At 47.7% G+C, this 19690-nt stretch overlaps 13 non-coding genes across 13 annotated transcripts; all 13 read left to right on the top strand.

Annotated features, from left to right (window-relative positions):
• The first annotated feature begins 1251 nt into the window (after window positions 1–1251).
• LOC142734331 (U2 spliceosomal RNA) lies at window positions 1252–1442 on the top strand. Its single transcript, XR_012880309.1, has one exon. It is a non-coding gene; the product is annotated as a U2 spliceosomal RNA (small nuclear RNA).
• A 1292-nt stretch (window positions 1443–2734) lies between these two features.
• LOC142734330 (U2 spliceosomal RNA) lies at window positions 2735–2925 on the top strand. The gene has a single exon (XR_012880308.1). It is a non-coding gene; the product is annotated as a U2 spliceosomal RNA (small nuclear RNA).
• A 1288-nt stretch (window positions 2926–4213) lies between these two features.
• LOC142734329 (U2 spliceosomal RNA) lies at window positions 4214–4404 on the top strand. The gene has a single exon (XR_012880307.1). It is a non-coding gene; the product is annotated as a U2 spliceosomal RNA (small nuclear RNA).
• Window positions 4405–5696: 1292 nt separating this feature from the next.
• Window positions 5697–5887, top strand: LOC142734326 (U2 spliceosomal RNA). Its single transcript, XR_012880305.1, has one exon. It is a non-coding gene; the product is annotated as a U2 spliceosomal RNA (small nuclear RNA).
• A 1292-nt stretch (window positions 5888–7179) lies between these two features.
• Window positions 7180–7370, top strand: LOC142734325 (U2 spliceosomal RNA). Its single transcript, XR_012880304.1, has one exon. It is a non-coding gene; the product is annotated as a U2 spliceosomal RNA (small nuclear RNA).
• Window positions 7371–8662: 1292 nt separating this feature from the next.
• LOC142734324 (U2 spliceosomal RNA) lies at window positions 8663–8853 on the top strand. Its single transcript, XR_012880303.1, has one exon. It is a non-coding gene; the product is annotated as a U2 spliceosomal RNA (small nuclear RNA).
• A 1284-nt stretch (window positions 8854–10137) lies between these two features.
• LOC142734323 (U2 spliceosomal RNA) lies at window positions 10138–10328 on the top strand. The gene has a single exon (XR_012880302.1). It is a non-coding gene; the product is annotated as a U2 spliceosomal RNA (small nuclear RNA).
• Window positions 10329–11625: 1297 nt separating this feature from the next.
• Window positions 11626–11816, top strand: LOC142734322 (U2 spliceosomal RNA). The gene has a single exon (XR_012880301.1). It is a non-coding gene; the product is annotated as a U2 spliceosomal RNA (small nuclear RNA).
• Window positions 11817–13100: 1284 nt separating this feature from the next.
• Window positions 13101–13291, top strand: LOC142734321 (U2 spliceosomal RNA). The gene has a single exon (XR_012880300.1). It is a non-coding gene; the product is annotated as a U2 spliceosomal RNA (small nuclear RNA).
• Window positions 13292–14567: 1276 nt separating this feature from the next.
• On the top strand, window positions 14568–14758 carry LOC142734320 (U2 spliceosomal RNA). Its single transcript, XR_012880299.1, has one exon. It is a non-coding gene; the product is annotated as a U2 spliceosomal RNA (small nuclear RNA).
• Window positions 14759–16058: 1300 nt separating this feature from the next.
• LOC142734319 (U2 spliceosomal RNA) lies at window positions 16059–16249 on the top strand. The gene has a single exon (XR_012880298.1). It is a non-coding gene; the product is annotated as a U2 spliceosomal RNA (small nuclear RNA).
• A 1268-nt stretch (window positions 16250–17517) lies between these two features.
• On the top strand, window positions 17518–17708 carry LOC142734318 (U2 spliceosomal RNA). The gene has a single exon (XR_012880297.1). It is a non-coding gene; the product is annotated as a U2 spliceosomal RNA (small nuclear RNA).
• A 1264-nt stretch (window positions 17709–18972) lies between these two features.
• Window positions 18973–19163, top strand: LOC142734316 (U2 spliceosomal RNA). Its single transcript, XR_012880296.1, has one exon. It is a non-coding gene; the product is annotated as a U2 spliceosomal RNA (small nuclear RNA).
• Window positions 19164–19690: the final 527 nt, after the last annotated feature.

The following is a 19690-nucleotide window of genomic DNA, read 5'->3' as shown; positions in this document are numbered from 1 at the left end:
TTGCTATTGTTTCTGTCTTTCTGAAGGGATCTCCCCTTTTAATCCCATTATTTCAACACCTGTTGGACAATGCATGAGTGATAATGAGCTCATTGATTAAGTGCAATTAATGAATAGATTGCCACCTCTTGTTGTGTGTCGTCTGTGTTTCTGTGTTTCCGGCATTTCACATTGGAACACCTCATTCACCTTACTTGTCTTCTCTCCGCCCTCCCTTTTAGGTAAGTTAAAGAGCTGCACCTGAGCCAGCCACTGATTGATTGATTGATTGATTGATTGATTGATTGATTGATTGATTGATTGATTGATTGATGCAGCACAACAGTCAAATAGTGGAGTGGAGTAGGGGAACAGCAAACAGCCAATAAAGCAGCCCGCCCGCTCGCCTGCCCGCCACAATGGACCTACCTGTGTACACTAGATGGATGTGATGGAATGTACTGTCGTCCCTACATTTCAAGAAGAAGTAAGAATTGCAGTTGCAACAAAGCCTTGCTTGCCTACAAAGAGAGCAGCAATTTGGATTTGTTACTATGTTACCTAGAAGAATAACAAACTGTGCAAGGATGGAGGTTGTAGGAGCAAGGAGAAGTTGTCTGTAAAGTTGGTGGATGCCTATTTTCCATTTTGCAGTCCCTTGTCTCCCTCTTGTGGCCTCCTGGAGGCAACTAGCTGTGCAAAAAAAAGACAGCCTGGCGGCCGGCTGTTGCAGTGTTGCCCTCTCAGGCAACACTGAGTGACTGACTGAGCCTCACCGTCTTATATAAAGTTCAGACGGAACTTTGCACGTGTCATAGTGGAGCCCTCAGGATTCCAGAGCCAGCTTTCTGACATCATAATGGGGCCTCAGAGATAAAAGCCTGGGCCCAGGCAGTGTTGGTCAGTGCTGCTCAGCAGGCAGCACTGGACTGGACTGGATTACAGCTGATACAAGGTGTGAAGGAACAAGGGGTGGCTGTGGGCATGCACTTGCTGCCGCTGCCAGTGTTTATCTGCATGGCAGCAGGGCATTTGGGCGTTGCCAGGAAGGCGTTTTTATGTAGATTCCTCCTCTTTCAGCACTGCATTGTGGTGCAAGCAAAAGAAGCAAATCCTGTCTGGCTTCCTCTCCGGCCTTTATTCACCTCCCGTGTAGCTGTGAGTGTGTGAGCCTGCAGGGCCCCATGGAATTGCCTAGAAGTAGGCTGAATCGCTGCAAGGGCTGAACAGCAGTATCGGGCAGGCTCGGGCAACGCGCGGCCCGTTCGGGTTATCGCTTCTCGGCCTTTTGGCTAAGATCAAGTGTAGTATCTGTTCTTATCAGTTTAATATCTGATACGTCCCCTATCTGGGGACCATATATTAAATGGATTTTTAGAACAGGGAGATGGAAATAGAGCTTGCTCTGTCCACTCCACGCATTGACCTGGTATTGCAGTATTTCCAGGACCGGTGCACCCTTTCCTTATGTGTTGACTAAAAGCAGATTCCAAAAGTGTTTTTTGTCTTTGCTATTGTTTCTGTCTTTCTGAAGGGATCTCCCCTTTTAATCCCATTATTTCAACACCTGTTGGACAATGCATGAGTGATAATGAGCTCATTGATTAAATGCAATTAATGAATAGATTGCCACCTCTTGTTGTGTGTCGTCTGTGTTTCTGTGTTTCCGGCATTTCACATTGGAACACCTCATTCACCTTCCTTGTCTTCTCTCCGCCCTCCCTTTTAGGTAAGTTAAAGAGCTGCACCTGAGCCAGCCACTGATTGATTGATTGATTGATTGATTGATTGATTGATTGATTGATTGATTGATTGATGCAGCACAACAGTCAAATAGTGGAGTGGAGTAGGGGAACAGCAAACAGCCAATAAAGCAGCCCGCCCGCTCGCCTGCCCGCCACAATGGACCTACCTGTGTACACTAGATGGATGTGATGGAATGTACTGTCGTCCCTACATTTCAAGAAGAAGTAAGAATTGCAGTTGCAACAAAGCCTTGCTTGCCTACAAAGAGAGCAGCAATTTGGATTTGTTACTATGTTACCTAGAAGAATAACAAACTGTGCAAGGATGGAGGTTGTAGGAGCAAGGAGAAGTTGTCTGTAAAGTTGGTGGATGCCTATTTTCCATTTTGCAGTCCCTTGTCTCCCTCTTGTGGCCTCCTGGAGGCAACTAGCTGTGCAAAAAAAAGACAGCCTGGCGGCCGGCTGTTGCAGTGTTGCCCTCTCAGGCAACACTGAGTGACTGACTGAGCCTCACCGTCTTATATAAAGTTCAGACGGAACTTTGCACGTGTCATAGTGGAGCCCTCAGGATTCCAGAGCCAGCTTTCTGACATCATAATGGGGCCTCAGAGATATAAGCCTGGGCCCAGGCAGTGTTGGTCAGTGCTGCTCAGCAGGCAGCACTGGACTGGACTGGATTACAGCTGATACAAGGTGTGAAGGAACAAGGGGTGGCTGTGGGCATGCACTTGCTGCCGCTGCCAGTGTTTATCTGCATGGCAGCAGGGCATTTGGGCGTTGCCAGGAAGGCGTTTTTATGTAGATTCCTCCTCTTTCAGCACTGCATTGTGGTGCAAGCAAAAGAAGCAAATCCTGTCTGGCTTCCTCTCCGGCCTTTATTCACCTCCCGTGTAGCTGTGAGTGTGTGAGCCTGCAGGGCCCCATGGAATTGCCTAGAAGTAGGCTGAATCGCTGCAAGGGCTGAACAGCAGTATCGGGCAGGCTCGGGCAACGCGCGGCCCGTTCGGGTTATCGCTTCTCGGCCTTTTGGCTAAGATCAAGTGTAGTATCTGTTCTTATCAGTTTAATATCTGATACGTCCCCTATCTGGGGACCATATATTAAATGGATTTTTAGAACAGGGAGATGGAAATAGAGCTTGCTCTGTCCACTCCACGCATTGACCTGGTATTGCAGTATTTCCAGGACCGGTGCACCCTTTCCTTATGTGTTGACTAAAAGCAGATTCCAAAAGTGTTTTTTGTCTTTGCTATTGTTTCTGTCTTTCTGAAGGGATCTCCCCTTTTAATCCCATTATTTCAACACCTGTTGGACAATGCATGAGTGATAATGAGCTCATTGATTAAATGCAATTAATGAATAGATTGCCACCTCTTGTTGTGTGTCGTCTGTGTTTCTGTGTTTCCGGCATTTCACATTGGAACACCTCATTCACCTTCCTTGTCTTCTCTCCGCCCTCCCTTTTAGGTAAGTTAAAGAGCTGCACCTGAGCCAGCCACTGATTGATTGATTGATTGATTGATTGATTGATTGATTGATTGATTGATTGATGCAGCACAACAGTCAAATAGTGGAGTGGAGTAGGGGAACAGCAAACAGCCAATAAAGCAGCCCGCCCGCTCGCCTGCCCGCCACAATGGACCTACCTGTGTACACTAGATGGATGTGATGGAATGTACTGTCGTCCCTACATTTCAAGAAGAAGTAAGAATTGCAGTTGCAACAAAGCCTTGCTTGCCTACAAAGAGAGCAGCAATTTGGATTTGTTACTATGTTACCTAGAAGAATAACAAACTGTGCAAGGATGGAGGTTGTAGGAGCAAGGAGAAGTTGTCTGTAAAGTTGGTGGATGCCTATTTTCCATTTTGCAGTCCCTTGTCTCCCTCTTGTGGCCTCCTGGAGGCAACTAGCTGTGCAAAAAAAAGACAGCCTGGCGGCCGGCTGTTGCAGTGTTGCCCTCTCAGGCAACACTGAGTGACTGACTGAGCCTCACCGTCTTATATAAAGTTCAGACGGAACTTTGCACGTGTCATAGTGGAGCCCTCAGGATTCCAGAGCCAGCTTTCTGACATCATAATGGGGCCTCAGAGATAAAAGCCTGGGCCCAGGCAGTGTTGGTCAGTGCTGCTCAGCAGGCAGCACTGGACTGGACTGGATTACAGCTGATACAAGGTGTGAAGGAACAAGGGGTGGCTGTGGGCATGCACTTGCTGCCGCTGCCAGTGTTTATCTGCATGGCAGCAGGGCATTTGGGCGTTGCCAGGAAGGCGTTTTTATGTAGATTCCTCCTCTTTCAGCACTGCATTGTGGTGCAAGCAAAAGAAGCAAATCCTGTCTGGCTTCCTCTCCGGCCTTTATTCACCTCCCGTGTAGCTGTGAGTGTGTGAGCCTGCAGGGCCCCATGGAATTGCCTAGAAGTAGGCTGAATCGCTGCAAGGGCTGAACAGCAGTATCGGGCAGGCTCGGGCAACGCGCGGCCCGTTCGGGTTATCGCTTCTCGGCCTTTTGGCTAAGATCAAGTGTAGTATCTGTTCTTATCAGTTTAATATCTGATACGTCCCCTATCTGGGGACCATATATTAAATGGATTTTTAGAACAGGGAGATGGAAATAGAGCTTGCTCTGTCCACTCCACGCATTGACCTGGTATTGCAGTATTTCCAGGACCGGTGCACCCTTTCCTTATGTGTTGACTAAAAGCAGATTCCAAAAGTGTTTTTTGTCTTTGCTATTGTTTCTGTCTTTCTGAAGGGATCTCCCCTTTTAATCCCATTATTTCAACACCTGTTGGACAATGCATGAGTGATAATGAGCTCATTGATTAAATGCAATTAATGAATAGATTGCCACCTCTTGTTGTGTGTCGTCTGTGTTTCTGTGTTTCCGGCATTTCACATTGGAACACCTCATTCACCTTCCTTGTCTTCTCTCCGCCCTCCCTTTTAGGTAAGTTAAAGAGCTGCACCTGAGCCAGCCACTGATTGATTGATTGATTGATTGATTGATTGATTGATTGATTGATTGATTGATTGATGCAGCACAACAGTCAAATAGTGGAGTGGAGTAGGGGAACAGCAAACAGCCAATAAAGCAGCCCGCCCGCTCGCCTGCCCGCCACAATGGACCTACCTGTGTACACTAGATGGATGTGATGGAATGTACTGTCGTCCCTACATTTCAAGAAGAAGTAAGAATTGCAGTTGCAACAAAGCCTTGCTTGCCTACAAAGAGAGCAGCAATTTGGATTTGTTACTATGTTACCTAGAAGAATAACAAACTGTGCAAGGATGGAGGTTGTAGGAGCAAGGAGAAGTTGTCTGTAAAGTTGGTGGATGCCTATTTTCCATTTTGCAGTCCCTTGTCTCCCTCTTGTGGCCTCCTGGAGGCAACTAGCTGTGCAAAAAAAAGACAGCCTGGCGGCCGGCTGTTGCAGTGTTGCCCTCTCAGGCAACACTGAGTGACTGACTGAGCCTCACCGTCTTATATAAAGTTCAGACGGAACTTTGCACGTGTCATAGTGGAGCCCTCAGGATTCCAGAGCCAGCTTTCTGACATCATAATGGGGCCTCAGAGATAAAAGCCTGGGCCCAGGCAGTGTTGGTCAGTGCTGCTCAGCAGGCAGCACTGGACTGGACTGGATTACAGCTGATACAAGGTGTGAAGGAACAAGGGGTGGCTGTGGGCATGCACTTGCTGCCGCTGCCAGTGTTTATCTGCATGGCAGCAGGGCATTTGGGCGTTGCCAGGAAGGCGTTTTTATGTAGATTCCTCCTCTTTCAGCACTGCATTGTGGTGCAAGCAAAAGAAGCAAATCCTGTCTGGCTTCCTCTCCGGCCTTTATTCACCTCCCGTGTAGCTGTGAGTGTGTGAGCCTGCAGGGCCCCATGGAATTGCCTAGAAGTAGGCTGAATCGCTGCAAGGGCTGAACAGCAGTATCGGGCAGGCTCGGGCAACGCGCGGCCCGTTCGGGTTATCGCTTCTCGGCCTTTTGGCTAAGATCAAGTGTAGTATCTGTTCTTATCAGTTTAATATCTGATACGTCCCCTATCTGGGGACCATATATTAAATGGATTTTTAGAACAGGGAGATGGAAATAGAGCTTGCTCTGTCCACTCCACGCATTGACCTGGTATTGCAGTATTTCCAGGACCGGTGCACCCTTTCCTTATGTGTTGACTAAAAGCAGATTCCAAAAGTGTTTTTTGTCTTTGCTATTGTTTCTGTCTTTCTGAAGGGATCTCCCCTTTTAATCCCATTATTTCAACACCTGTTGGACAATGCATGAGTGATAATGAGCTCATTGATTAAATGCAATTAATGAATAGATTGCCACCTCTTGTTGTGTGTCGTCTGTGTTTCTGTGTTTCCGGCATTTCACATTGGAACACCTCATTCACCTTCCTTGTCTTCTCTCCGCCCTCCCTTTTAGGTAAGTTAAAGAGCTGCACCTGAGCCAGCCACTGATTGATTGATTGATTGATTGATTGATTGATTGATTGATTGATTGATTGATTGATGCAGCACAACAGTCAAATAGTGGAGTGGAGTAGGGGAACAGCAAACAGCCAATAAAGCAGCCCGCCCGCTCGCCTGCCCGCCACAATGGACCTACCTGTGTACACTAGATGGATGTGATGGAATGTACTGTCGTCCCTACATTTCAAGAAGAAGTAAGAATTGCAGTTGCAACAAAGCCTTGCTTGCCTACAAAGAGAGCAGCAATTTGGATTTGTTACTATGTTACCTAGAAGAATAACAAACTGTGCAAGGATGGAGGTTGTAGGAGCAAGGAGAAGTTGTCTGTAAAGTTGGTGGATGCCTATTTTCCATTTTGCAGTCCCTTGTCTCCCTCTTGTGGCCTCCTGGAGGCAACTAGCTGTGCAAAAAAAAGACAGCCTGGCGGCCGGCTGTTGCAGTGTTGCCCTCTCAGGCAACACTGAGTGACTGACTGAGCCTCACCGTCTTATATAAAGTTCAGACGGAACTTTGCACGTGTCATAGTGGAGCCCTCAGGATTCCAGAGCCAGCTTTCTGACATCATAATGGGGCCTCAGAGATAAAAGCCTGGGCCCAGGCAGTGTTGGTCAGTGCTGCTCAGCAGGCAGCACTGGACTGGACTGGATTACAGCTGATACAAGGTGTGAAGGAACAAGGGGTGGCTGTGGGCATGCACTTGCTGCCGCTGCCAGTGTTTATCTGCATGGCAGCAGGGCATTTGGGCGTTGCCAGGAAGGCGTTTTTATGTAGATTCCTCCTCTTTCAGCACTGCATTGTGGTGCAAGCAAAAGAAGCAAATCCTGTCTGGCTTCCTCTCCGGCCTTTATTCACCTCCCGTGTAGCTGTGAGTGTGTGAGCCTGCAGGGCCCCATGGAATTGCCTAGAAGTAGGCTGAATCGCTGCAAGGGCTGAACAGCAGTATCGGGCAGGCTCGGGCAACGCGCGGCCCGTTCGGGTTATCGCTTCTCGGCCTTTTGGCTAAGATCAAGTGTAGTATCTGTTCTTATCAGTTTAATATCTGATACGTCCCCTATCTGGGGACCATATATTAAATGGATTTTTAGAACAGGGAGATGGAAATAGAGCTTGCTCTGTCCACTCCACGCATTGACCTGGTATTGCAGTATTTCCAGGACCGGTGCACCCTTTCCTTATGTGTTGACTAAAAGCAGATTCCAAAAGTGTTTTTTGTCTTTGCTATTGTTTCTGTCTTTCTGAAGGGATCTCCCCTTTTAATCCCATTATTTCAACACCTGTTGGACAATGCATGAGTGATAATGAGCTCATTGATTAAATGCAATTAATGAATAGATTGCCACCTCTTGTTGTGTGTCGTCTGTGTTTCTGTGTTTCCGGCATTTCACATTGGAACACCTCATTCACCTTCCTTGTCTTCTCTCCGCCCTCCCTTTTAGGTAAGTTAAAGAGCTGCACCTGAGCCAGCCACTGATTGATTGATTGATTGATTGATTGATTGATTGATTGATTGATTGATTGATTGATGCAGCACAACAGTCAAATAGTGGAGTGGAGTAGGGGAACAGCAAACAGCCAATAAAGCAGCCCGCCCGCTCGCCTGCCCGCCACAATGGACCTACCTGTGTACACTAGATGGATGTGATGGAATGTACTGTCGTCCCTACATTTCAAGAAGAAGTAAGAATTGCAGTTGCAACAAAGCCTTGCTTGCCTACAAAGAGAGCAGCAATTTGTATTTGTTACTATGTTACCTAGAAGAATAACAAACTGTGCAAGGATGGAGGTTGTAGGAGCAAGGAGAAGTTGTCTGTAAAGTTGGTGGATGCCTATTTTCCATTTTGCAGTCCCTTGTCTCCATCTTGTGGCCTCCTGGAGGCAACTAGCTGTGCAAAAAAAAGACAGCCTGGCGGCCGGCTGTTGCAGTGTTGCCCTCTCAGGCAACACTGAGTGACTGACTGAGCCTCACCGTCTTATATAAAGTTCAGACGGAACTTTGCACGTGTCATAGTGGAGCCCTCAGGATTCCAGAGCCAGCTTTCTGACATCATAATGGGGCCTCAGAGATAAAAGCCTGGGCCCAGGCAGTGTTGGTCAGTGCTGCTCAGCAGGCAGCACTGGACTGGACTGGATTACAGCTGATACAAGGTGTGAAGGAACAAGGGGTGGCTGTGGGCATGCACTTGCTGCCGCTGCCAGTGTTTATCTGCATGGCAGCAGGGCATTTGGGCGTTGCCAGGAAGGCGTTTTTATGTAGATTCCTCCTCTTTCAGCACTGCATTGTGGTGCAAGCAAAAGAAGCAAATCCTGTCTGGCTTCCTCTCCGGCCTTTATTCACCTCCCGTGTAGCTGTGAGTGTGTGAGCCTGCAGGGCCCCATGGAATTGCCTAGAAGTAGGCTGAATCGCTGCAAGGGCTGAACAGCAGTATCGGGCAGGCTCGGGCAACGCGCGGCCCGTTCGGGTTATCGCTTCTCGGCCTTTTGGCTAAGATCAAGTGTAGTATCTGTTCTTATCAGTTTAATATCTGATACGTCCCCTATCTGGGGACCATATATTAAATGGATTTTTAGAACAGGGAGATGGAAATAGAGCTTGCTCTGTCCACTCCACGCATTGACCTGGTATTGCAGTATTTCCAGGACCGGTGCACCCTTTCCTTATGTGTTGACTAAAAGCAGATTCCAAAAGTGTTTTTTGTCTTTGCTATTGTTTCTGTCTTTCTGAAGGGATCTCCCCTTTTAATCCCATTATTTCAACACCTGTTGGACAATGCATGAGTGATAATGAGCTCATTGATTAAATGCAATTAATGAATAGATTGCCACCTCTTGTTGTGTGTCGTCTGTGTTTCTGTGTTTCCGGCATTTCACATTGGAACACCTCATTCACCTTCCTTGTCTTCTCTCCGCCCTCCCTTTTAGGTAAGTTAAAGAGCTGCACCTGAGCCAGCCACTGATTGATTGATTGATTGATTGATTGATTGATTGATTGATTGATTGATGCAGCACAACAGTCAAATAGTGGAGTGGAGTAGGGGAACAGCAAACAGCCAATAAAGCAGCCCGCCCGCTCGCCTGCCCGCCACAATGGACCTACCTGTGTACACTAGATGGATGTGATGGAATGTACTGTCGTCCCTACATTTCAAGAAGAAGTAAGAATTGCAGTTGCAACAAAGCCTTGCTTGCCTACAAAGAGAGCAGCAATTTGGATTTGTTACTATGTTACCTAGAAGAATAACAAACTGTGCAAGGATGGAGGTTGTAGGAGCAAGGAGAAGTTGTCTGTAAAGTTGGTGGATGCCTATTTTCCATTTTGCAGTCCCTTGTCTCCCTCTTGTGGCCTCCTGGAGGCAACTAGCTGTGCAAAAAAAAGACAGCCTGGCGGCCGGCTGTTGCAGTGTTGCCCTCTCAGGCAACACTGAGTGACTGACTGAGCCTCACCGTCTTATATAAAGTTCAGACGGAACTTTGCACGTGTCATAGTGGAGCCCTCAGGATTCCAGAGCCAGCTTTCTGACATCATAATGGGGCCTCAGAGATAAAAGCCTGGGCCCAGGCAGTGTTGGTCAGTGCTGCTCAGCAGGCAGCACTGGACTGGACTGGATTACAGCTGATACAAGGTGTGAAGGAACAAGGGGTGGCTGTGGGCATGCACTTGCTGCCGCTGCCAGTGTTTATCTGCATGGCAGCAGGGCATTTGGGCGTTGCCAGGAAGGCGTTTTTATGTAGATTCCTCCTCTTTCAGCACTGCATTGTGGTGCAAGCAAAAGAAGCAAATCCTGTCTGGCTTCCTCTCCGGCCTTTATTCACCTCCCGTGTAGCTGTGAGTGTGTGAGCCTGCAGGGCCCCATGGAATTGCCTAGAAGTAGGCTGAATCGCTGCAAGGGCTGAACAGCAGTATCGGGCAGGCTCGGGCAACGCGCGGCCCGTTCGGGTTATCGCTTCTCGGCCTTTTGGCTAAGATCAAGTGTAGTATCTGTTCTTATCAGTTTAATATCTGATACGTCCCCTATCTGGGGACCATATATTAAATGGATTTTTAGAACAGGGAGATGGAAATAGAGCTTGCTCTGTCCACTCCACGCATTGACCTGGTATTGCAGTATTTCCAGGACCGGTGCACCCTTTCCTTATGTGTTGACTAAAAGCAGATTCCAAAAGTGTTTTTTGTCTTTGCTATTGTTTCTGTCTTTCTGAAGGGATCTCCCCTTTTAATCCCATTATTTCAACACCTGTTGGACAATGCATGAGTGATAATGAGCTCATTGATTAAATGCAATTAATGAATAGATTGCCACCTCTTGTTGTGTGTCGTCTGTGTTTCTGTGTTTCCGGCATTTCACATTGGAACACCTCATTCACCTTCCTTGTCTTCTCTCCGCCCTCCCTTTTAGGTAAGTTAAAGAGCTGCACCTGAGCCAGCCACTGATTGATTGATTGATTGATTGATTGATTGATTGATTGATTGATTGATTGATTGATTGATGCAGCACAACAGTCAAATAGTGGAGTGGAGTAGGGGAACAGCAAACAGCCAATAAAGCAGCCCGCCCGCTCGCCTGCCCGCCACAATGGACCTACCTGTGTACACTAGATGGATGTGATGGAATGTACTGTCGTCCCTACATTTCAAGAAGAAGTAAGAATTGCAGTTGCAACAAAGCCTTGCTTGCCTACAAAGAGAGCAGCAATTTGGATTTGTTACTATGTTACCTAGAAGAATAACAAACTGTGCAAGGATGGAGGTTGTAGGAGCAAGGAGAAGTTGTCTGTAAAGTTGGTGGATGCCTATTTTCCATTTTGCAGTCCCTTGTCTCCCTCTTGTGGCCTCCTGGAGGCAACTAGCTGTGCAAAAGAAAAGACAGCCTGGCGGCCGGCTGTTGCAGTGTTGCCCTCTCAGGCAACACTGAGTGACTGACTGAGCCTCACCGTCTTATATAAAGTTCAGACGGAACTTTGCACGTGTCATAGTGGAGCCCTCAGGATTCCAGAGCCAGCTTTCTGACATCATAATGGGGCCTCAGAGATAAAAGCCTGGGCCCAGGCAGTGTTGGTCAGTGCTGCTCAGCAGGCAGCACTGGACTGGACTGGATTACAGCTGATACAAGGTGTGAAGGAACAAGGGGTGGCTGTGGGCATGCACTTGCTGCCGCTGCCAGTGTTTATCTGCATGGCAGCAGGGCATTTGGGTGTTGCCAGGAAGGCGTTTTTATGTAGATTCCTCCTCTTTCAGCACTGCATTGTGGTGCAAGCAAAAGAAGCAAATCCTGTCTGGCTTCCTCTCCGGCCTTTATTCACCTCCCGTGTAGCTGTGAGTGTGTGAGCCTGCAGGGCCCCATGGAATTGCCTAGAAGTAGGCTGAATCGCTGCAAGGGCTGAACAGCAGTATCGGGCAGGCTCGGGCAACGCGCGGCCCGTTCGGGTTATCGCTTCTCGGCCTTTTGGCTAAGATCAAGTGTAGTATCTGTTCTTATCAGTTTAATATCTGATACGTCCCCTATCTGGGGACCATATATTAAATGGATTTTTAGAACAGGGAGATGGAAATAGAGCTTGCTCTGTCCACTCCACGCATTGACCTGGTATTGCAGTATTTCCAGGACCGGTGCACCCTTTCCTTATGTGTTGACTAAAAGCAGATTCCAAAAGTGTTTTTTGTCTTTGCTATTGTTTCTGTCTTTCTGAAGGGATCTCCCCTTTTAATCCCATTATTTCAACACCTGTTGGACAATGCATGAGTGATAATGAGCTCATTGATTAAATGCAATTAATGAATAGATTGCCACCTCTTGTTGTGTGTCGTCTGTGTTTCTGTGTTTCCGGCATTTCACATTGGAACACCTCATTCACCTTCCTTGTCTTCTCTCCGCCCTCCCTTTTAGGTAAGTTAAAGAGCTGCACCTGAGCCAGCCACTGATTGATTGATTGATTGATTGATTGATTGATTGATTGATTGATTGATGCAGCACAACAGTCAAATAGTGGAGTGGAGTAGGGGAACAGCAAACAGCCAATAAAGCAGCCCGCCCGCTCGCCTGCCCGCCACAATGGACCTACCTGTGTACACTAGATGGATGTGATGGAATGTACTGTCGTCCCTACATTTCAAGAAGAAGTAAGAATTGCAGTTGCAACAAAGCCTTGCTTGCCTACAAAGAGAGCAGCAATTTGGATTTGTTACTATGTTACCTAGAAGAATAACAAACTGTGCAAGGATGGAGGTTGTAGGAGCAAGGAGAAGTTGTCTGTAAAGTTGGTGGATGCCTATTTTCCATTTTGCAGTCCCTTGTCTCCCTCTTGTGGCCTCCTGGAGGCAACTAGCTGTGCAAAAAAAAGACAGCCTGGCGGCCGGCTGTTGCAGTGTTGCCCTCTCAGGCAACACTGAGTGACTGACTGAGCCTCACCGTCTTATATAAAGTTCAGACGGAACTTTGCACGTGTCATAGTGGAGCCCTCAGGATTCCAGAGCCAGCTTTCTGACATCATAATGGGGCCTCAGAGATAAAAGCCTGGGCCCAGGCAGTGTTGGTCAGTGCTGCTCAGCAGGCAGCACTGGACTGGACTGGATTACAGCTGATACAAGGTGTGAAGGAACAAGGGGTGGCTGTGGGCATGCACTTGCTGCCGCTGCCAGTGTTTATCTGCATGGCAGCAGGGCATTTGGGCGTTGCCAGGAAGGCGTTTTTATGTAGATTCCTCCTCTTTCAGCACTGCATTGTGGTGCAAGCAAAAGAAGCAAATCCTGTCTGGCTTCCTCTCCGGCCTTTATTCACCTCCCGTGTAGCTGTGAGTGTGTGAGCCTGCAGGGCCCCATGGAATTGCCTAGAAGTAGGCTGAATCGCTGCAAGGGCTGAACAGCAGTATCGGGCAGGCTCGGGCAACGCGCGGCCCGTTCGGGTTATCGCTTCTCGGCCTTTTGGCTAAGATCAAGTGTAGTATCTGTTCTTATCAGTTTAATATCTGATACGTCCCCTATCTGGGGACCATATATTAAATGGATTTTTAGAACAGGGAGATGGAAATAGAGCTTGCTCTGTCCACTCCACGCATTGACCTGGTATTGCAGTATTTCCAGGACCGGTGCACCCTTTCCTTATGTGTTGACTAAAAGCAGATTCCAAAAGTGTTTTTTGTCTTTGCTATTGTTTCTGTCTTTCTGAAGGGATCTCCCCTTTTAATCCCATTATTTCAACACCTGTTGGACAATGCATGAGTGATAATGAGCTCATTGATTAAATGCAATTAATGAATAGATTGCCACCTCTTGTTGTGTGTCGTCTGTGTTTCTGTGTTTCCGGCATTTCACATTGGAACACCTCATTCACCTTCCTTGTCTTCTCTTCGCCCTCCCTTTTAGGTAAGTTAAAGAGCTGCACCTGAGCCAGCCACTGATTGATTGATTGATTGATTGATTGATTGATTGATTGATGCAGCACAACAGTCAAATAGTGGAGTGGAGTAGGGGAACAGCAAACAGCCAATAAAGCAGCCCGCCCGCTCGCCTGCCCGCCACAATGGACCTACCTGTGTACACTAGATGGATGTGATGGAATGTACTGTCGTCCCTACATTTCAAGAAGAAGTAAGAATTGCAGTTGCAACAAAGCCTTGCTTGCCTACAAAGAGAGCAGCAATTTGGATTTGTTACTATGTTACCTAGAAGAATAACAAACTGTGCAAGGATGGAGGTTGTAGGAGCAAGGAGAAGTTGTCTGTAAAGTTGGTGGATGCCTATTTTCCATTTTGCAGTCCCTTGTCTCCCTCTTGTGGCCTCCTGGAGGCAACTAGCTGTGCAAAAAAAAGACAGCCTGGCGGCCGGCTGTTGCAGTGTTGCCCTCTCAGGCAACACTGAGTGACTGACTGAGCCTCACCGTCTTATATAAAGTTCAGACGGAACTTTGCACGTGTCATAGTGGAGCCCTCAGGATTCCAGAGCCAGCTTTCTGACATCATAATGGGGCCTCAGAGATAAAAGCCTGGGCCCAGGCAGTGTTGGTCAGTGCTGCTCAGCAGGCAGCACTGGACTGGACTGGATTACAGCTGATACAAGGTGTGAAGGAACAAGGGGTGGCTGTGGGCATGCACTTGCTGCCGCTGCCAGTGTTTATCTGCATGGCAGCAGGGCATTTGGGCGTTGCCAGGAAGGCGTTTTTATGTAGATTCCTCCTCTTTCAGCACTGCATTGTGGTGCAAGCAAAAGAAGCAAATCCTGTCTGGCTTCCTCTCCGGCCTTTATTCACCTCCCGTGTAGCTGTGAGTGTGTGAGCCTGCAGGGCCCCATGGAATTGCCTAGAAGTAGGCTGAATCGCTGCAAGGGCTGAACAGCAGTATCGGGCAGGCTCGGGCAACGCGCGGCCCGTTCGGGTTATCGCTTCTCGGCCTTTTGGCTAAGATCAAGTGTAGTATCTGTTCTTATCAGTTTAATATCTGATACGTCCCCTATCTGGGGACCATATATTAAATGGATTTTTAGAACAGGGAGATGGAAATAGAGCTTGCTCTGTCCACTCCACGCATTGACCTGGTATTGCAGTATTTCCAGGACCGGTGCACCCTTTCCTTATGTGTTGACTAAAAGCAGATTCCAAAAGTGTTTTTTGTCTTTGCTATTGTTTCTGTCTTTCTGAAGGGATCTCCCCTTTTAATCCCATTATTTCAACACCTGTTGGACAATGCATGAGTGATAATGAGCTCATTGATTAAATGCAATTAATGAATAGATTGCCACCTCTTGTTGTGTGTCGTCTGTGTTTCTGTGTTTCCGGCATTTCACATTGGAACACCTCATTCACCTTCCTTGTCTTCTCTCCGCCCTCCCTTTTAGGTAAGTTAAAGAGCTGCACCTGAGCCAGCCACTGATTGATTGATTGATTGATTGATTGATTGATTGATTGATTGATTGATTGATTGATTGATTGATGCAGCACAACAGTCAAATAGTGGAGTGGAGTAGGGGAACAGCAAACAGCCAATAAAGCAGCCCGCCCGCTCGCCTGCCCGCCACAATGGACCTACCTGTGTACACTAGATGGATGTGATGGAATGTACTGTCGTCCCTACATTTCAAGAAGAAGTAAGAATTGCAGTTGCAACAAAGCCTTGCTTGCCTACAAAGAGAGCAGCAATTTGGATTTGTTACTATGTTACCTAGAAGAATAACAAACTGTGCAAGGATGGAGGTTGTAGGAGCAAGGAGAAGTTGTCTGTAAAGTTGGTGGATGCCTATTTTCCATTTTGCAGTCCCTTGTCTCCCTCTTGTGGCCTCCTGGAGGCAACTAGCTGTGCAAAAAAAAGACAGCCTGGCGGCCGGCTGTTGCAGTGTTGCCCTCTCAGGCAACACTGAGTGACTGACTGAGCCTCACCGTCTTATATAAAGTTCAGACGGAACTTTGCACGTGTCATAGTGGAGCCCTCAGGATTCCAGAGCCAGCTTTCTGACATCATAATGGGGCCTCAGAGATAAAAGCCTGGGCCCAGGCAGTGTTGGTCAGTGCTGCTCAGCAGGCAGCACTGGACTGGACTGGATTACAGCTGATACAAGGTGTGAAGGAACAAGGGGTGGCTGTGGGCATGCACTTGCTGCCGCTGCCAGTGTTTATCTGCATGGCAGCAGGGCATTTGGGCGTTGCCAGGAAGGCGTTTTTATGTAGATTCCTCCTCTTTCAGCACTGCATTGTGGTGCAAGCAAAAGAAGCAAATCCTGTCTGGCTTCCTCTCCGGCCTTTATTCACCTCCCGTGTAGCTGTGAGTGTGTGAGCCTGCAGGGCCCCATGGAATTGCCTAGAAGTAGGCTGAATCGCTGCAAGGGCTGAACAGCAGTATCGGGCAGGCTCGGGCAACGCGCGGCCCGTTCGGGTTATCGCTTCTCGGCCTTTTGGCTAAGATCAAGTGTAGTATCTGTTCTTATCAGTTTAATATCTGATACGTCCCCTATCTGGGGACCATATATTAAATGGATTTTTAGAACAGGGAGATGGAAATAGAGCTTGCTCTGTCCACTCCACGCATTGACCTGGTATTGCAGTATTTCCAGGACCGGTGCACCCTTTCCTTATGTGTTGACTAAAAGCAGATTCCAAAAGTGTTTTTTGTCTTTGCTATTGTTTCTGTCTTTCTGAAGGGATCTCCCCTTTTAATCCCATTATTTCAACACCTGTTGGACAATGCATGAGTGATAATGAGCTCATTGATTAAATGCAATTAATGAATAGATTGCCACCTCTTGTTGTGTGTCGTCTGTGTTTCTGTGTTTCCGGCATTTCACATTGGAACACCTCATTCACCTTCCTTGTCTTCTCTCCGCCCTCCCTTTTAGGTAAGTTAAAGAGCTGCACCTGAGCCAGCCACTGATTGATTGATTGATTGATTGATTGATTGATGCAGCACAACAGTCAAATAGTGGAGTGGAGTAGGGGAACAGCAAACAGCCAATAAAGCAGCCCACCCGCTCGCCTGCCCGCCACAATGGACCTACCTGTGTACACTAGATGGATGTGATGGAATGTACTGTCGTCCCTACATTTCAAGAAGAAGTAAGAATTGCAGTTGCAACAAAGCCTTGCTTGCCTACAAAGAGAGCAGCAATTTGGATTTGTTACTATGTTACCTAGAAGAATAACAAACTGTGCAAGGATGGAGGTTGTAGGAGCAAGGAGAAGTTGTCTGTAAAGTTGGTGGATGCCTATTTTCCATTTTGCAGTCCCTTGTCTCCCTCTTGTGGCCTCCTGGAGGCAACTAGCTGTGCAAAAAAAAGACAGCCTGGCGGCCGGCTGTTGCAGTGTTGCCCTCTCAGGCAACACTGAGTGACTGACTGAGCCTCACCGTCTTATATAAAGTTCAGACGGAACTTTGCACGTGTCATAGTGGAGCCCTCAGGATTCCAGAGCCAGCTTTCTGACATCATAATGGGGCCTCAGAGATAAAAGCCTGGGCCCAGGCAGTGTTGGTCAGTGCTGCTCAGCAGGCAGCACTGGACTGGACTGGATTACAGCTGATACAAGGTGTGAAGGAACAAGGGGTGGCTGTGGGCATGCACTTGCTGCCGCTGCCAGTGTTTATCTGCATGGCAGCAGGGCATTTGGGCGTTGCCAGGAAGGCGTTTTTATGTAGATTCCTCCTCTTTCAGCACTGCATTGTGGTGCAAGCAAAAGAAGCAAATCCTGTCTGGCTTCCTCTCCGGCCTTTATTCACCTCCCGTGTAGCTGTGAGTGTGTGAGCCTGCAGGGCCCCATGGAATTGCCTAGAAGTAGGCTGAATCGCTGCAAGGGCTGAACAGCAGTATCGGGCAGGCTCGGGCAACGCGCGGCCCGTTCGGGTTATCGCTTCTCGGCCTTTTGGCTAAGATCAAGTGTAGTATCTGTTCTTATCAGTTTAATATCTGATACGTCCCCTATCTGGGGACCATATATTAAATGGATTTTTAGAACAGGGAGATGGAAATAGAGCTTGCTCTGTCCACTCCACGCATTGACCTGGTATTGCAGTATTTCCAGGACCGGTGCACCCTTTCCTTATGTGTTGACTAAAAGCAGATTCCAAAAGTGTTTTTTGTCTTTGCTATTGTTTCTGTCTTTCTGAAGGGATCTCCCCTTTTAATCCCATTATTTCAACACCTGTTGGACAATGCATGAGTGATAATGAGCTCATTGATTAAATGCAATTAATGAATAGATTGCCACCTCTTGTTGTGTGTCGTCTGTGTTTCTGTGTTTCCGGCATTTCACATTGGAACACCTCATTCACCTTCCTTGTCTTCTCTCCGCCCTCCCTTTTAGGTAAGTTAAAGAGCTGCACCTGAGCCAGCCACTGATTGATTGATTGATTGATTGATTGATGCAGCACAACAGTCAAATAGTGGAGTGGAGTAGGGGAACAGCAAACAGCCAATAAAGCAGCCCACCCGCTCGCCTGCCCGCCACAATGGACCTACCTGTGTACACTAGATGGATGTGATGGAATGTACTGTCGTCCCTACATTTCAAGAAGAAGTAAGAATTGCAGTTGCAACAAAGCCTTGCTTGCCTACAAAGAGAGCAGCAATTTGGATTTGTTACTATGTTACCTAGAAGAATAACAAACTGTGCAAGGATGGAGGTTGTAGGAGCAAGGAGAAGTTGTCTGTAAAGTTGGTGGATGCCTATTTTCCATTTTGCAGTCCCTTGTCTCCCTCTTGTGGCCTCCTGGAGGCAACTAGCTGTGCAAAAAAAAGACAGCCTGGCGGCCGGCTGTTGCAGTGTTGCCCTCTCAGGCAACACTGAGTGACTGACTGAGCCTCACCGTCTTATATAAAGTTCAGACGGAACTTTGCACGTGTCATAGTGGAGCCCTCAGGATTCCAGAGCCAGCTTTCTGACATCATAATGGGGCCTCAGAGATAAAAGCCTGGGCCCAGGCAGTGTTGGTCAGTGCTGCTCAGCAGGCAGCACTGGACTGGACTGGATTACAGCTGATACAAGGTGTGAAGGAACAAGGGGTGGCTGTGGGCATGCACTTGCTGCCGCTGCCAGTGTTTATCTGCATGGCAGCAGGGCATTTGGGCGTTGCCAGGAAGGCGTTTTTATGTAGATTCCTCCTCTTTCAGCACTGCATTGTGGTGCAAGCAAAAGAAGCAAATCCTGTCTGGCTTCCTCTCCGGCCTTTATTCACCTCCCGTGTAGCTGTGAGTGTGTGAGCCTGCAGGGCCCCATGGAATTGCCTAGAAGTAGGCTGAATCGCTGCAAGGGCTGAACAGCAGTATCGGGCAGGCTCGGGCAACGCGCGGCCCGTTCGGGTTATCGCTTCTCGGCCTTTTGGCTAAGATCAAGTGTAGTATCTGTTCTTATCAGTTTAATATCTGATACGTCCCCTATCTGGGGACCATATATTAAATGGATTTTTAGAACAGGGAGATGGAAATAGAGCTTGCTCTGTCCACTCCACGCATTGACCTGGTATTGCAGTATTTCCAGGACCGGTGCACCCTTTCCTTATGTGTTGACTAAAAGCAGATTCCAAAAGTGTTTTTTGTCTTTGCTATTGTTTCTGTCTTTCTGAAGGGATCTCCCCTTTTAATCCCATTATTTCAACACCTGTTGGACAATGCATGAGTGATAATGAGCTCATTGATTAAATGCAATTAATGAATAGATTGCCACCTCTTGTTGTGTGTCGTCTGTGTTTCTGTGTTTCCGGCATTTCACATTGGAACACCTCATTCACCTTCCTTGTCTTCTCTCCGCCCTCCCTTTTAGGTAAGTTAAAGAGCTGCACCTGAGCCAGCCACTTGATTGATTGATTGATTGATTGATTGATTGATTGATTGATTGATTGATGCAGCACAACAGTCAAATAGTGGAGTGGAGTAGGGGAACAGCAAACAGCCAATAAAGCAGCCCGCCCGCTCGCCTGCCCGCCACAATGGACCTACCTGTGTACACTAGATGGATGTGATGGAATGTACTGTCGTCCCTACATTTCAAGAAGAAGTAAGAATTGCAGTTGCAACAAAGCCT

The sequence above is a fragment of the Rhinoderma darwinii genome, unplaced genomic scaffold (genome assembly GCF_050947455.1).
Source record: "Rhinoderma darwinii isolate aRhiDar2 unplaced genomic scaffold, aRhiDar2.hap1 Scaffold_973, whole genome shotgun sequence".
In the NCBI taxonomy this organism is placed as follows: domain Eukaryota; kingdom Metazoa; phylum Chordata; class Amphibia; order Anura; family Rhinodermatidae; genus Rhinoderma; species Rhinoderma darwinii.
Note: the sequence above shows the minus strand (reverse complement) of the source record. Positions and strands in the feature narration are given on the sequence as shown.